This window comes from Mustela nigripes, chromosome 1 (assembly GCF_022355385.1).
Source record: "Mustela nigripes isolate SB6536 chromosome 1, MUSNIG.SB6536, whole genome shotgun sequence".
NCBI classification, from domain to species: domain Eukaryota; kingdom Metazoa; phylum Chordata; class Mammalia; order Carnivora; family Mustelidae; genus Mustela; species Mustela nigripes.
The window spans coordinates 131536561-131553533 of NC_081557.1; positions in this window are offsets into that span (position 1 = coordinate 131536561).

The following is a 16973-nucleotide window of genomic DNA, read 5'->3' on the forward strand; positions in this document are numbered from 1 at the left end:
CCAGGCTGAGCAGGGAGCCGGATGTGGGGGTGGATCCCAGGATTCTATCCTGACCTGAGCTGAAGGCAGACATTTAACTGACTGAGTCACCCAGGTGCCCCCTTGTGGTGGTTTTAAAACAAAGCTCCAAAGTCTGGCACTTGCATTTAAGAAGTGGAATCTTTGCTTCCCCCTTTTGAGCCTGGGAGGGCATATGACCACTTCAAACAACACAGTGCATAAAAATGACAATTTGTGACTTCAATGCACATGTCATACAAGGTTTTCTAGAATACATGCTCTTGGAGCCCTGAGCTTATGAGAAATCCTACCACCCAGACACCACCATGTCAGAAAGAGCAGAAAGGTCACGTATCTGTGACTCTGGTTGACCACCCCAGCTTGGTTGGATTCTGAGTCCTTTAGTCTTTGCTAGTTTACTTTTATTTGAAATGGCAAGATGATCTAGGCTCAAACTGTACCAGGATTCCATCAGTCCTCCAAGAAACCCTGGGGATTTTTTAGTGGAAAATGGCATTTCAAGCCACAATCTAAAAAATGTTTTTCACAACTGGATTGGGTGACTGTTTCCCAGGCCTCTTTTGAAAGACTGATAGACAGATAGAGAGATCACTTCATGAATTCATTCTGATATTTCTGATTGATTTCAGGACTTAAAGGTTTTGTTTTTGCTTTTGCTTTTTTAAAAGATTTTATTTATTTGAGAGAGCATGAGAGAGAGGGAGAGAGGGAGAGAGAGAGAGCACACAAGCAGGGGGAGGGGCAAAGGGAGAGGGAGAAGCCAGGCTTGATCCCAATACCCTGAGATCATGACCCAAGCAAAGGCAGATGCTTAACCAACTGAGCCACCCAGGCATCCTTCAAAAAGTTTTTTTTATTTAACTTCTTATCTGTTATGCTGGATCTCCTTGCACCCGAACAATCTTGGTTCTGAAGGGATGACAGAATTAGTAGAGCCTGTAATTAGTCATGTACTTTAGCCCATATTAACATATACGACAGTCTCAGGATAACCTTACTACTATCACCAATAAGATTGTTGAGAATAGCCTGAAAATGTTTGCTCTTTCCTTTCTCCTTCATTTACTTTTTATACTTTTTCTATGTCTACACTATCTGCACATACAACTTTAACATATGATATTCTCTCCTTTTAACCTACGTTTAGTTCTACAAGTAATCTATATAGGTCTAAAGTGACCCATCAGTCCATATCTCAATGTATCTCTAATCGTTTTCCGAGACTCATTCTCTAGTCGATTCCTCAGCAAAAGCTCAATATTCCTGAATCCCGGCATGTTGATAACTGTTTGTTTGTACCTTTTATCTAATAGTCAGTTTTGTAAGCTATAAAATCTTTGTTCACGTTTTCCTTCCTTGAGTGTCTTAAATATATTATTTTATTCCAATTTCTTGTGATGAAAGTCTGGTTTTCTTTCTAAGAAAGACAGCATAGACAGAAAAGGATTTTTTTCTTTTTAAGCCCATTATTTTTACTAGAATAGATCTTGGTGTTGGTTGTTTGGAGTCCATATTCCAGATATGTGTTATGGTCTTTCATTATGTAGTCTTAATCTTTTTTACTGCAGGGAAGTCTTTTTCAAATTATGGTTTTCTGTATTTGCTCCTTTCTCTTGTTTGGAATTTTTTTTTAGAAACTCATACTCTCCATATGTTGGATCTTCTTTGTTTCCAATACTTGTCACTTTCTCCTGAATTTTTAAGGTCTCTTTCATTCCCCCCCCTTTTTTTTTTAAAGATTTTATTTATTTATTTGACAGAGAGAGACACAGTGAGAGAGGGAACATAAGCAGGAGGAGTGGGAGAGGGAGAGGGAGAGGCAGGCTTCCCATTTAGCAGGGTGTTCCATGTGCGGCTTGATCCCAGGACCCTGGGATCATGAACTGAGCCAAAGGCAAACGCTTAATGACTGAGCCACCCAGGCACCCCTGTCTCTTTCATTTCTTTAAATGAAAGATATTTTTAAAAATATCTTCCTTTTCACCTTCTCTTTCTAAAGCATTTTCTATTGTTATTGCTCAATCTGTTCTTTAGTCCTCTAGTTTAGTCCTCACTTCTGAGATGATTTTTTTTTTAATTTCTAATTCTGAATTCTATAACCTCATTTCTGAGTTTGTTTGATTCTGGTTTACATTGCCCTTTTATGTCTTTTATAATTTTCTTCTCTTCAGCAAGAGCTTTTTGAGATAAAATTCTCATGTCATACAATTCATTTATTGTACAGTTCAGTGCTTTGTAGTATATTCATGGAAATGTGCAACCATCATCACAGTGTTAGAACATTTTGCCACCCCCCAAAAAAAGCTCTGTGCCCACTAGCAGCTACTTTTCATTTCCCCTCAAATGCTAAGGCAACCACAGAATACTTTCTGCTCCATAGATTTCCCTATTCTGGCTATTTCATACAAATGAAGCCAAAAAATATTTTGTCTTTTGTGTATGGCTTTTTCACCTAGCATAGTGTTGTCAAGATTCTGTTGTAGCAGGTGTCAACACTTCCTACTTTCTTATGGTCCAATAATAGCCCATTGTATGGATACACCATTATTTGCTTATCCTTTCAGCAGTTGATGGACATTGACATTGTTTCTACCTTTTGGCTCTTACCAATAAAGCTATTATGAACACTTATGCACAAGTTCTTGTGTGGACTTAGGTTTTCAGTTTTCTTGAGTAAATACTTAGAAGTAGAAATTCTGAGTCCTGTAGTAATTGTATGTTCTATTGAGGAACTGCCAAGCTGTTTTCCAAAGTGGCCGCATCATTTTACAATCCCACCAGCTGTGTATGAGGTTTCCAGTTTCTCCATGCCCTTGCCAACCCTTGTTATTATTTGTCTTTGTGATTATAGCCCTCCCAGGGGGTGTGGTTTTGATTTGCATTTCCTCTATGGCTAATGATGTTGAGCATCTTTTCTTGTGCTTACTGCCCATTTCTATGTCTCCCTTGAAGGAAGAGCTATTCAGTTGTATCATTTTCTTTCCTTTCCTTTTTTTCCCCCCAAGATTATTTTTTATTTATTTATTTGAGAGAGAGAGAAAGAAAGTGAAAAAGAGAGAGAGAGCAGGAGCAGGGAGGGTAGGGAAGAGAAGAGGGAGAGGGAGAAGCAGGCCCTCCACTAAGCAGGGAGCCTGATGCGGAGCTTGATCCCAGGGCCCTGGGATCATGATCTGAGCTGAAGGCAGCTGAGCCACCCAGGTGTCCCTAGTTGTATCATTTTAATTTTTTTTTTTTTTTAAGATTTACTTATTTTGGAGAGAGAGCATGGGAGCAGGGCCAGGGAGAGAAGCAGACACTTGGCTGAGTGCAGAGTCCTATGTGGACTCAATCTCATGAACCTGAGATCATGACCTGAGCTATGAAACTGGGAGTCAGAAGCTTACCTGGGTGCACCACTCAGGTCCCCTATTGTTTTTTCTTTCTTTCTTTCTTTAAAAAATATTTTCTTTATTTATTTGACAGACAGAGATCGCAAGCAGGCAGAGAGGTAGGCCAAGAGTGGGCGGGGAAAGCAGGCTTCCTGCTGAGCAGAGAGCCCGGTGAAAGACTCCATCCCAGGACCTTGAGATCATGACCTGAGTAGAAGGCAAAGGCTCAACCCACTGAGCCACCCAGGCTCCCCACCTTATCATTTTCTTAATGGCTTTTAGCTCATCTTGCAAGAGGAAGTTCTAGTTATGATCTTTTTTGGTGGATTTTTTTTTCTGGTGTGCTTACAATGTGGAATAGCCCTTCTGCATTTATTCCCCTTTTTTCCCTTAGAAACTTTATATAGAATTGATTTTTTTCTATTGTTTATTTTTTTAAAGATTTTATTTATATATTTGACAGAGAGCACAAGCAGGCAGAAAGAGAGAGAGAGAGAGAGAGGAGGAAGCAGGCTTCCCGCAGAGCAGAGAGCCCATCGCAGGGCTCCATCCCAGGACCCTGAGATCATGACCTGAGCTGAAGACAGAGGCTTTAACCCACTGAGCCACCCAGGAGTCCCCGTCTGTTGTTTATTTTTAAGCAAAATTAGTTTTTCTTAACTTTTAGAAGGAGGCAGGCAGGGTAGCTTTTCTATCTTCAAAGAGCTCCCTCTTGGTTTTTGATTGTACGTGTGTGTGTAATTTGCTTTCTGAGATTGTCTGGCTCTCTTCCCCTCCAGCACTTTTATCTAGACCTTCCTTTCTTCTTCATGGTGTCCATGTCTTGCTCTGTGTGATTGCACAGTTTGTCCTCTGTGTGGCGCTCTTTGCCTGCAGGGGGCTCTGGCTGGACTCCGTGCATTCGTGGGATTTAGACTGAGCTGACAAGCCCCTTCCAAGTCAGAGCTGCGCTTCTCAAGCTGTTTTTTTGTTTGTTTGTTTGTTTAAGATTTGATTTATTTATTTGTCACAGCAGGCAGAGGGAGAGGGAGAAACAGACTCCATGAGCAGGGAGCCTGATGCGGGGCTTGATTCCAGGACCCTGGGATCATGACCTGAGCCCAAGGCAGCTGCTTAACTAAATGAGTCACCCATAGGTCCCCTCTCAAACTGTTCTGAGAGAACACCTAATGGCTAGTGTGCCGTTCTCCTATTCAAAGCTCTGTCAGAGGCCTCATTGCCTCCCTCTGCTTTCTTCTGCACAGATGCCATGCAGGCCTTGAGGCTATTTATTTGCAGTTTGGGGTTTGTGGGGATGGCTTAAATTCTAGTCTTATGGTATAAGCTGTTCATGGGTTTTGGGTGTCACTACTTAGTTGCTCAGTTTGTCTTAAAGAGGAAATTTGTGTGACTTAAAAACTATGCTGTCACGGGGCGCCTGGGTGGCTCAGTGGGTTAAGCCTCTGCCTTCAGCTCAGGTCATGATCTCAGGGTCCTGGGATGGAGCCCTGCGATGGGCTCTCTGCTCTGCGGGAAGCCTGCTTCCTCCTCTCCCTCTCTCTGCCTGCTGTTCTGCCTGCTTGTGCTGTCAAATAAATAAATAAAAATCTTTAAGAAAAAATAAACAATAGAAAAAATCAATTCTATATAAAGTTTCTAAGGGAAAAAAGGGGAATAAATGCAGAAGGGCTATTCCACATTGTAAGCACACCAGAAAAAAAAAATCCACCAAGAAAAATCATAACTAGAACTTCCTCTTGCAAGATGAGCTAAAAGTCATTAAGAAAATGATAAGGTGGGGCACCTGGGTGGCTCAGTGGGTTAAGCCTATGCCTTCTGCTCAGGTCATGATCTCGGGGTCCTGGGATGGAGTCCTTCATTGGGCTCTCTGCTCAGCAGGGAGCCTGCTTCCCCCCTTGCTCTGCCTGCCTCTCTGCCTACTTTTGATCTCTCTCTCTCTGTCAAATAAATAAAATCTTAAAAAAAAATACAAAAATAAAAAAAATAATAAAAACCATGTTGTCAGGGTGCCTGGCAAGTTCAAGCCCCACGTCGGGTGTAGAGCTTAGTTAAAAATAAATAAAAACAAAACAAACGTTCAAACACTATGCTGTCACCACTCCCGCCTTTCCAGAATCCCTCTTGGACCATTTCACTGACAATGAAATTTAATTTGCCTTTCATTATTGCTATTTACATTGAACTTAATTCATCTGTATAGTGGAGACCAGGTTGAGGTTGATAATCATATCCAGGACCACAAGTTCCTTCAAATAGTGTATTTTCTCCATCACCACAGCTACATGCTATGGGTGCTCCGGGTTCTCTCAGATCATACACAGCAGTCAGCAGTCCTCAAGGCTAGTGATTCAGCAGGTCCATCTTGGGCGTCTGACCAAGAACAGAGCCACACCAGATCAGGCTCGACTCATTTTTTCTGGTCCTTTTGAACGTCTGATATACACATTGCTGGGAGATTACCTCTTGCTGAGAACTTACTAGAGACATGGTTTTTTGAAAATTTCAGGATTTCCCCTCTCATCTGTGCTAAATGTCTGGGGTCTGATGGCCAATGGACTTTATATAAGCTCAGAGCCTCCAGAACGGGGATAACCTTGGTCTGGACTAATCTGCTCTGATGGCATTGTGCTTGTAATCACTAGCTTAACAGGCATTTATTAAGTGCCAGTTGTGTACCAGGCACACAGTACTGCATTCTGAGAACATAGAGATAAATATGATGTGCTGTTACCAGGGATAGAGGAGATTGAAACACCAATATTAACTGTGATGCAGAGAAATAATTGTTAGAACAGAAATACAAGTCATAGGGTATGTGAGGGGCAAAGAAAGAAGAAATGGTTCATAGGAATTCCTATGGTCGCAAATAATACTACATATGTCCCCTAGTCTTATCATAAAAATGTATGTATTTGGCAAAGGTGAGAATGGAATACACAATTATGAAAATAGTTTTTGCATTAGCAGAATAATAGGTGTTTTATGTCATTAATTTCTTATAGTTATTACTTTTCAATAATACTGTTTTATACATGCACACACACACACACATTCATACACATACATAAATGTGACCTACTTGTTTTGTTGATGCACTTTCACATATTGGTAAGCAAACCTCTTGGCCCTGATGGTAGACACCTAGAAGGGTTTTCATCCCCTTTTCCTCCTCCTATAGAATAGCTGGAAAATAGCATGGGATTTTTTTTTTTAAAGATCTTATTTATTCATTTGATGGAGAGAGAGAGAGAGCATAAGCAGACAGAGAGGCAGGCGGCAGAGAGGAGGAAGCAGGCCCCCCACTGAGCAGAGAGCCTTATGTGGGGCTCCATCCCAGGACCCTGAGATCACGACCTGAGCCGAAGGCAGAGGCTTAACCCACTGAACCACCCAGGTGCCCCTAGCGTGGGATTTTTAAATGTGTCACCATCACTGTGCTTTTCAAAAGGGAGAAGAAGTGTAAAAAAAAAAAAAGAAAGAAAGAAAAAGAGAAAAAAAGCTGCGGAGGAAAAGGAGTGTGGTGTAAATCCCAGACAGGATGGTTTTGAAGCAGACACTGAAGAAGGGAAATGCCAAGCAGATGTTTTCAGAGTCATAATGAGACTTTCAGCAAGCCTGCCAGGCAGCCTCTTTGTGACTGAGAGACTCCAGAGACTCCCGGGGATGGAAACGTGTGGAGCAGCAGCAGTGGGGAATTCGCAGGCTCTTTGTAGCAGAGGGACAGAGGGACCTGTCAGATGGGACTACCCCAGAAGTCCACCAACGCCCTCTGGCTTCATCAGGTTGGGGAAAAGCAGGGGGATTTTAGTGCGGGTTTTAGAGAAAATGACTCACTGTTTGCACTCTTCAAGCAGACCCAAGAAGAGAGTCTGAGCTATGTTAGAAAGGGAGAGACATTCAGTTAACCTTTGGCTTAATCTAGGAAGCGTGTCAGTCAGGACACTAGAGGCCATATTCTGGTCGCTGTAGAATCACCAAAGTTCCCTAGAGCCTGGCTCCCCGCTTCCAGCACCTGCTTGCATTTCCAGCTCTGTCAGGACATACGACCTGCTCGTCAGGAAGCAGGTACTCCCCTTCCCTGCCCAGCTGGACTGTATCTCAGAACCCTGAGTGAAAGCCTGACCACCTCCTGAGACTGACACTCTCTAAACACGGTGTCCCCTGGCCCACGTTCCCCTTCTCTCCCCAAACGTCGAGGCAATGCAACAACCCACGACTGACATGATTTTGGGGGCACCTGCTCGACAGAGGGTGGTGTCCACTTGGCATCAAACTTAACAAATTCGGATAAAGAATTGCTGTGTATCTGAAAAACGGATTTTTTTTCAATGAAATCCTATTTGATATGTCTCAGGGGTGCCTATCTTATTTTAAAAACTATTTCAGTAGGAGAAAGAAGGAAGAGAAGGTTTCAAGGGGTTGGTTTCCTCCTCTCATTATTGAACTTCGTAAGACGATTGTTTGTTTGTTTTTCATGGATTCAGTGGCCAAGTGTAGATAGATGCATGACAGGTGTTTGACATCAAGTTACTTCCATCTGATTTACTGGGTCTGACCATTTCAGGCGCGAGGAGGGGTGTGGAAAGGTAAAGGGGAGTGTGAGTCCTGAGCTGACAGCATTAGCCCATTTCTCCACCCAGAGCAGATGCACTCCCCAGGTTCCAGGAGTCCAGCCCCGGATTCCACGGGACCTGCAGCATCTGCCCCAGAGCCACTGACACTCCAGGTCTAACCAAGAATCACTGACCGCGAACATGGGATCAAGTGTTCCCGGGAAACAACAAAGACCCGCGTTGGTTGAAAGAGAGACAGCCCCAAACCATCTCATTAGTATCAGCATTCCTATCATCACCCTCTGAACTCCTTTTTGGGTTTTATTTGATTTCCTGCTTTGGTCATGTGCAGCCCTTATCTGAACAAGAACACGCCCCCCTTCCCCCACGTTGGTCAGTGGGATCTGGTTGGTGGCCTGCGGCTTATCTGAAATGACAGAAGCTTCTATGAGTCAGAGAGCTAAGTGCTTCTTTTCTCCTCTTAAACAAAGCCTTTGGTCACAAAAATGCTCATTTGCCTCTTGTTTTCTACCAAAGCATGAAATATAAGCACCTCTTCCAAATTCTGAGGGCTACCGTATCATGATCATTTGCTGTGACAATGAAATATTTAATGTGCCAGAAATTGTCGTGGTTGGACTAGATCAAAGTGTGTTATACTCTAAAATCTGGTAAATAACTATCTAAACACACAGAATGGTACAATTATCTTCAGTACTGAATCTTTCTCTTCTTCTGGAAAGGATTTATTAAAAACCTTTTACAGAGCAGGGCCCGTTGTTGTTTTATGGTAAAAAAAAAAAAAAAAAGAAGAGCTCATGGAGGCTCCGATATTGGGCCACCTGAGCTCAAAGCGGGCTTTGCCATTTGTATCCGCTGCGATCTGGGGTGAGCTAAATAATCACTTTGTGCCAAACTTCTTCATTGGTGCCATTTGCCTGCTGCATTGAACTGCCTTGATGATTTTGTGAGATAAAGCCTGGGGGAAAAAATCAGCCCAGTGCCTGGTACAGAGAAACACCCAGTAAATGTCAGCTTTTATTAACAAGTCTAACAACTGTTTCTCTCCCCCATCTTTGGGAATAGATCTATCACACAGAATCCTATCACCAGGGCTCTTTAGTACTCTGGTTGTTTCGGGTCGATTTCTGAATTTTACAAACCAGTAAAGGCAAATATAGGCATCATGAGCAGGGAGTGATCATTCTTACATCCAATGAATTAAAAAAAGAAATTAGATGCCATAAAACACGTAATCTGAAAGGGGCCTCTGTCTCTACTCCCAGGGTTGACTCCTACCAGGTGCCAAGAGAATGCAGAACATTCACTGCTTTCAAAAGCATCTGCAGGGGAAGTGATTTTACATCCAATATCTGCCCTAGAAATGCCCAGGCCACCAGCCTCTCAGCAGACACACTGAGCTTTTGCAGGCCGGTGGATGCTAATGCCATGATTTACATTGTGTCTACGATGACAGACATGGGCCAAGAGGCTTCCCCAAGCACACAGACAGCAGCGGCCACAGGACGGGCCCCAGCTTGTAGGAGTACAAAGGTATGAATGGGGCTCCTTAAGGGGAGCAAAAACATGTCCTTTGAGTAAGAAACACAAAGGAGAGGCATGAGCAGGGAACATTTGGGGTCGTACACAATTAGAAGCCTTGGCTCTCCATGTTTGGATGTGGCCCTAAAGTCACAGGGCCTAAATGTAAAAGTGGTCTTTTTTTTTTTTTTTAAGTTTTATTTATTTAAGTAATCTCTACACCCCACATGGGGTTCAAACTCATGAGCCTGAGATCAAGAGTCACACGCTCCTCTGAGCCATCCAGGTGCCCCAAGTCCGTGAAGAGTTTTGATAAGCACATTTTAAATCACACTTAAAAAATATACATAACCTAAAAGTTGTCATTTTAACCATTTTTCAGTGCGCAGTCCTATGGTACTAAGTACGTTCACACTGCGGTCCTGCCATTTCCACCACCCCTTTCCAGAAAGGCACATTTAAAAAATTTTTTTAAATTTTTTTAAAAGATTTTATTTATTTATTTATTTATTTATTTATTTATTTGACAGAGAGAGAGAGAGAGCACAGACAGGCAGAGAGACAGGCAGAGAGAGGGGAGAAGAGAAGAGAAGGCTCCCCACTGAGCAGAGAGCCAGATGTGGGGCTTGATCCCAGGACCCTGAGATCATGACCTGAGCAGAAGGCAGAGGCTTTAACCCACTGAGCCACCCAGGAGCCCCAAGAAAGGCACATTTTTATTGTGGTTGTTGGAGACTGGGGATCAAGGATGCAATTTTATTCAACAAAATGTCGGAAACCTAGGGGTCCTGGGTGGCTCAGTCAGTTACGTGTCTGATTTTTGATTCAGCTCAGGTCATGATCTCAGAGTCGTGAGTTCGAGCCCCCATTGGGCTCTGGGCTCAGTGGGGAGTCTGTTTGAGATTCTCTTCCTCTGTTCCTCCCCCTGCTATCTCCCTCCTGTTATCTCTCAAAATAAATAAAAACACCTTTAGAAAAAAATGTCATAAACCCATGGCCCGTGTGTCCATACAATCAGGAGAAACTGAGGTTTAACAGGAAGTCAGAGGAAGGGGCACCCTCATTGGGAGCAGGCTGCCCAGTGGACTTGGGAGAAGAGTGAAACTGGGATTTCAGGCTTCTAGGGTCATGTAGCTGTCACCAGGTTCCTGCCAACTTCATTCCCCGTGAAAGCTGTGGTCACTGTGGGCAGAATGCAGGAAAAATGAGTTAGGTTTTTCTTCTGGCCCTTTGCCAAACCGCTTGTCCCCTACTTCCTTCTATCGTGTTCCTGACTCAAAGGACATGTTTCCCTTAGCTTTTTATTAGCTGGTCATGCAGGACCTTCATTCCTGCTTCACTTTGTAACCCAGGAGCCTTTGGTACCTGTAGTTCTTCTCATTCTCAGTTTTTATTCCCAGCCTCCTCCCGCCCATGGTCCTCGCTCTGCCCTAAGATGGCACACTAAACTTGTGGAGCCGGATGGCCAGTTCAGAGCCTTGCCCATTCAATGCTATATGCCCCTAGCCTAGTCCCATCTGTTTCCTCATCTATAAAATGGGTATTAGCTCCCTACCTCCCAGAGCTTGTGGTGGCTAAAACCAATCTCGCATAGAGTCCAGGAGTCGGTGCTCAAAACACGCCAGTTTCCCTTGCTTCACCAGCAGCCAGCAGTGAAGCTCATTGTGGTTCTGATTTTTTTGTTCTTTTCCCTTCATTTTTCTATTTCAAAAAAGTATTACTACTCAATATTTCGGGTCCATGTTCTGCACTTTTGGGCTGTAATAACAAGAAGAGGCAGCACTTTAATGGAAAGAATCCAACAAGAACACTTGAAAGCTGGTGGAGTGCTGTGTACACAGTAGGTGTGCAGTCCTGGTTGTTGGAGACCCCACAGACCAGGAGGAGGCAACAGGGCTCTCAGCTTCTGCAGAAGGAGCTATTCCCTTTGGTCGGAGATGGGAGGTTTCAGGCAAGGGGTGCATGTGTTTTTGATGGATGGGAGCACAAAGGGAGGATCTCCCACACTGACAACTGTACCCCTTTTGGCAAGGCTGCTCCTCCCTTCCTTGGTGTCCTGCTTTAAGAGAAAACTGGTGGGAGAATTTCAGACCAGGTGGAGCATGGTTCACTCACAGACGAGGAAGAGTTTTGCGATTGCAGGTTGTATGAGGGAAAGGGAGTCATAAATGTGATTTAGAGGAAATACTGATAGGATGTCGACAGGAGAGGACAGGCGTGACTTGAGAATATGGAGAACTGGTTAAGGACACAGACTTTGGCTTCAGACCCAGAATGTGGATCTCACCTCTGCCTCACATGAGTCGTGTGATCTCTTATTTAACCTCTTTGAACCTCAGTCTCCTCATCTATAAAATGGGATTGCAACTTCAGGTTTCTTTGGGGAGTAAATGAGATAAGGCCTATCCCATGCCTGATGTAGAGTATTCAAGAGCATTCAACATGTGCCTACTATTATCATTGGAGAAGCAAAAATGGAAAAAAATAACTTGCATTTGCTCAACAAATGATTTTAAGTTTCTTTACATTCAAATCATTAGTGGAAATTTTAAGGTAAAGGTGGCAAATCAGACTCTGGGGATCTGTCTCTGGTTAACAAGTACGACATATTTTGTAAGCTACTTATGTTCTCCAAAATTGTTCTATCCATTTAGAGGATTCAGTCTTCTCCAATGGGTCAGATTAAGTAGCAACAATTACTTCTTTTCCTTTGTTTCTCCAGTCTTTAGGTGATGTCTAAATGGCATTCTTGTATTAATCTGAAAATCTTAAAATGAACCATCATATTTATTTTTTATTGCAAATGATGGCTGAAACAAGGCTGCCTTATAAAGTGATGTTATTGATTCAGTGGTAACTGAAAATCTAGAGGCACTGGTTTCAAGTCAGGTTGGATCCAGTTGCTCAAAAAATGCCACCTAGGCCAGGGTTCTCTCCTCCCCACATTGTCTTATATAGTGTTGACTTTATTTGCAGGCTTCACAAGGCAGCTCCAAAGGCGGTTTGGGGTCTTCCTTATTGGAAGGGTATTCTTCATACCACACATCCAGAGTAAAAGGAATGGTCTCCTCTCCCAGAACCACAATAAGAGAAAGAAGTTTTATTTTTCCTGAGAGCCCCAGCATGTATCTTGTTCTTGTTAGTTATGATTGTGTTAGTGCTAATGTCCAATCCAATCCAGATGATTTGGGGGCACAGGTAGGTGTGCCAGTTGGTTTAAGCCTACCAGCGCTCCCTCCTGGAACTTGTGGTATGCTTGATCCCACCCAAGCCAAATTTCCTCTGGAAATTTGAGGTCCTATTGCCAATAGAGGGAATAGATGCTCAGTAACAAGTAGTCATTGTGTCCTATATGATATTTTTAAGAGGGACCATCAAATTCACACAATTTGTGCTTACAGATTCATATACGAAGACCAGAGGTGAAAGAAATGACCATTTTGCACATATATTTTTCCAGTTCATAGATTACAATAATCATGAAGGATTTCAGCACTTGGTAGTTTTGCACCTTCATGTTAACCTGGAAGGGTGGGGGGAGGGTGTGACATTTACAGATAAGTAACTGAAGGCCAAGGTCGAATGAATGGAGGACCTAATTAGTTTCCTCAACAGAGAACAGTCTGGTGCCTTCCTGGCCCTGTTGTCTTCTGAGGGGGCTGCTAGCACCAATCCAAAGGGCTCTGCAGTCTTTGGCTTCTAGGAATGTCTCCCCTAATCCCAAAGGACATTGCTCTCTAATACTAATATACATTTTTAATGTTTAAATGAATCAAGTATGCCTTAAAAGGAAAACCATGAATGTAAGCCTTGTGGTGCAGCAGGGTGCTTAGTTTGCCCTGACAACAAAGACTGGAAATGGGGAGAAAACAGCAAGGTCAGCCAGCTAGCTCTCTGCTGCTGTGTTCCTCCTCTCCCAGCCCATATGGTGACACTGACGTACCCTGGGCTCCCTGCCCAGATAGCGGCAGTCAGGATGCGTGCTTTCTATAACATCATGGGGCTAAACGAAAGGTCCCTAACTCCAACTTTCAGTTATAGCTTAGAAAAGGTTTTAGTAACAGAATTCAAGAGATCAGCTAGAGGAAAGATATGTAATCTGATCTTTCATGTCTGAAATTGCTCTGGAGGGGGCATTGTTCATTTATCCAACAAATATTTGTCAAAGACTCACTATGGCCCCAGGAAGTGGGGTACAGTGGTGAATGCAGACATGATTCTGTCCACATGGAGTTTATAGTCAAACACAAAGGAGATAGACAATAACCACATGACTATGCAACTTCACTGTGCAAGGGCTATGAATTAAAAAATATAGGCAGGGTGCTCGGGTGGCTCAGTTGGTGAAGCATCTGACTTGGGCACAAGTCATGATCCTAGGGTCCTGGGCTCCCTGCTCAGCGAGGAGTCTGCTTGTCCCTCGCCTTCTGCCCCTCCCCCCACTTGTGTGCTCACTCTCTCCCAAATAAATAAATAAAAATCTTTAAATAAAAAAAATACAGGCATATTTAGAAACTCTTATGAAAGTCTTAGACGAATTTTGTGGATTAAATGTGTAGAGAAACTTCCAATATAAAACACCTTAAGATGCTGGATAAAATATGAAGACTACAGTCTTCTTTTTTGTCAGTTACAGTAAAATTTACATATAATGAAATTCACTGATGTTAATTGTACAATTCAGTGAATACCGATGAATGTATACAGTCATGTACTGTACCAGCACAATCATGGTACAGCACAACTCCATCACCCCACCAAGTGCCCCGTGCCCTGTGCAGCCAGTCCCTTCCCGCCATGCTTGGTCCATATCCGGTATTTTTCCACATTCCCACCATAAAGCACCCTCATCACCAGCATTTCCACTGCATAACTAATTGGCATGAAAACCATTCTGCCATAAAAAGATAAAATCACAAAAAATAAAAGGGAGACATTCATCAAGAAGGACATAATGAAATATGAAAATTAACAGCAAAATTATAAAGCCTTTATTGCAAAATACAAAGTATTTGAGTATATGAAAAATGTATATAGATTCATGGCAAAACTATGCAAATAACTGATTTCACTTTGTTGATTGTACCCAAGCACTTATCTTTCAAACCTTTTGTTCATGGTATTATCTTTTCTTTTTTGTTTTTCAGCTTGTCCATTCCTCCCCTTGTTCAGCAACACACTTTATTAAATAAAGATTTTATTTATTTGAGAGAGAGAGAGAGAGAGAAACTACACATGGCGTGGGGGTGGGGGGGACAGTGAGGCACAGAGAAAGAGGGAACGTGGGACTCTATCCCACAACCCTGAGATCATGACCTGAGCTGAAAACAGCCAGATGCCCCAGCACCACACTTTTTATTTCCTCATTAAAATTTCTTCCTTCAGGGGCACCTGGGGGCTCAGTGGGTTAAAGCCTCTACCTTCAGCTCAGGTCATAATGGATCGGAGCTATGCATTGGGCTCTCTGCTTGGCAGGGGAGCCTGCTTCCCTTCCTCTTTCTTCTGCCTGCCTCTCTCCCTGCCTGTGATCTCTGTCAAATAAATAAATAAAATCTTTAAAACAAAATAAAATTTCTTCCTTCATTGAAAGAAGTATCAGTTTTCAGATAGTAGGATGCATATTTGTAAATGAGCTTTGTGTCACGCTGTGAAAGCCTTCTGGTGTTGTTTGTTCTTGGAGCAATGTCACATGTCCAGAGTTAGATGTTCCAAGGTCCTATAGGAAAGGTGAGTTCAAAACTTTGCACCACTGTATAGATCAGTATTAAGGCTAAGATTTACATAATATAAAAATGGGAGTTCTGCATCAATGGAGAAATGCAACCCAACTGTTATTTTTTTAATCTTTTATGGCAAAATTGCCTTACAGTCAATTAGTTATGCAATGAAATTGTTTATAGCAAAAATGCTTGCAGCAAAGATGCGTATGGCAAGACTGCAGAGAACCCTCTGATCCCTGGCAACCATTGATCCACTTTCTGTTGCTATAGTTTTACCTTTTTTTAGAATTTCATATAAATGAAATTATGCATTACATAGTTTTTTTGTGTTTGAGTTCTTTCACTTAGCATCATGCTATTGAGATGTCTTCGGGTTGTTGTGCGTATCAGGAGTCTGAACCTTTCTACTGAGGACTGGTGTTCCACTGGATGGATAGACCAACAGTTGTTTTATTAATCCACCAGCTGATGGATTTGAGTTGTTTCTGGTTTTGAGTTATTATAAATAACATGGATATAAATATTCACCTATATGTCTTTGGGTAGACATACATTTTTTATTTCTTTTGGGTAAATACCCAGAAACAAAATGGCTGTATCTCATGGCAAGCAGAATTCTAGGAATGACCCCCAAGGGCGCTCACCTTTGTATAACCCTCTCCCCTTTGATTGTGAGTGGAACAGGTGACTATAATGATTTGTCACTCACATGGCAAGGGGAGATTATCTGGGTGTGCCTGATCTAATCACGCGCACCTTTTAAAAGTGGCAGACAAAAAGGAAGTCAGAAAGATGTGATGGGCAGGGAGATTCAGTGAGTCCTTACTGGATTGAATATGGTGAGGGCCCCAAGGAAGGAATGTAGACACCCTTAGGGAGCTGAGAGGAGTCTCCAGCTGCCAGCCAGCAAAAAAATGGAGACCTCAGACTTGTAACCAGAAGGAACTGAGTTCTGCCAACAACCTGAATGAGCTTGGAGGCAGATTTCATCAGGGAGCCTCCAGGAAAGAACTTAGCCCACTAACACCTCGCCTGCCGTTTTGTGGTCTTGTGTGTGATACTATGAGCAGACGGCCCAGTTACATTGTTTCAGATTTCTGACCTTCAAACTATGAACTAATAAAGGGGTGTAGTTTTAAGCTACCAAATTTGTGGTAATTTGTTACAGCAGAAGAAAACTAATATATAAGGCATAAGTATGTTTATCTTCCTAATAAACTGCTGAATTGTTTCCAAGAGTGGCTGTACCATGGTTGTCCTCCCACCTGGGATGTATGAGAATTCCCAATCTTCCACGTTATTGCCAATAGTTGCTGCTGTTTGTCTTTTTCATTTCTTAGCCATTATTATGAGTGATAGTTTATTGTGGGTTTTTTTTTTTTTAAGATTTTATTTATTTATTTGACAGAAAGAGATCACAAGGTGGCAGAAAGGCAGAGACAGATAGGGAAGCAAGCTCCCTGCTGAGCCGAGAGCCTGATGTGGGGCTCCATCCCAGGACCCCGAGATCATGACCTGAGCCGAAGGCAGAGGCTTTAACCCACTGAGCCACCCAGGCGCCCCTCATTGTAGTTTTAATGTGCATTTCCCTAGCGGTGAACAATCTTGAGCATCTTCTAGTGTTTTTATTTGCTACCCAGGTATCTTTAGTGAAATGACTGTCCAAACCTTTTACCTATTTTTCAGGGGGTATTGTTTGTCTTGTACTTTCAAAGCACTTCTGGGGCTGGTGGCAAAGTAAAGGGAATAGAAGGCAAAAGTATGAGAAA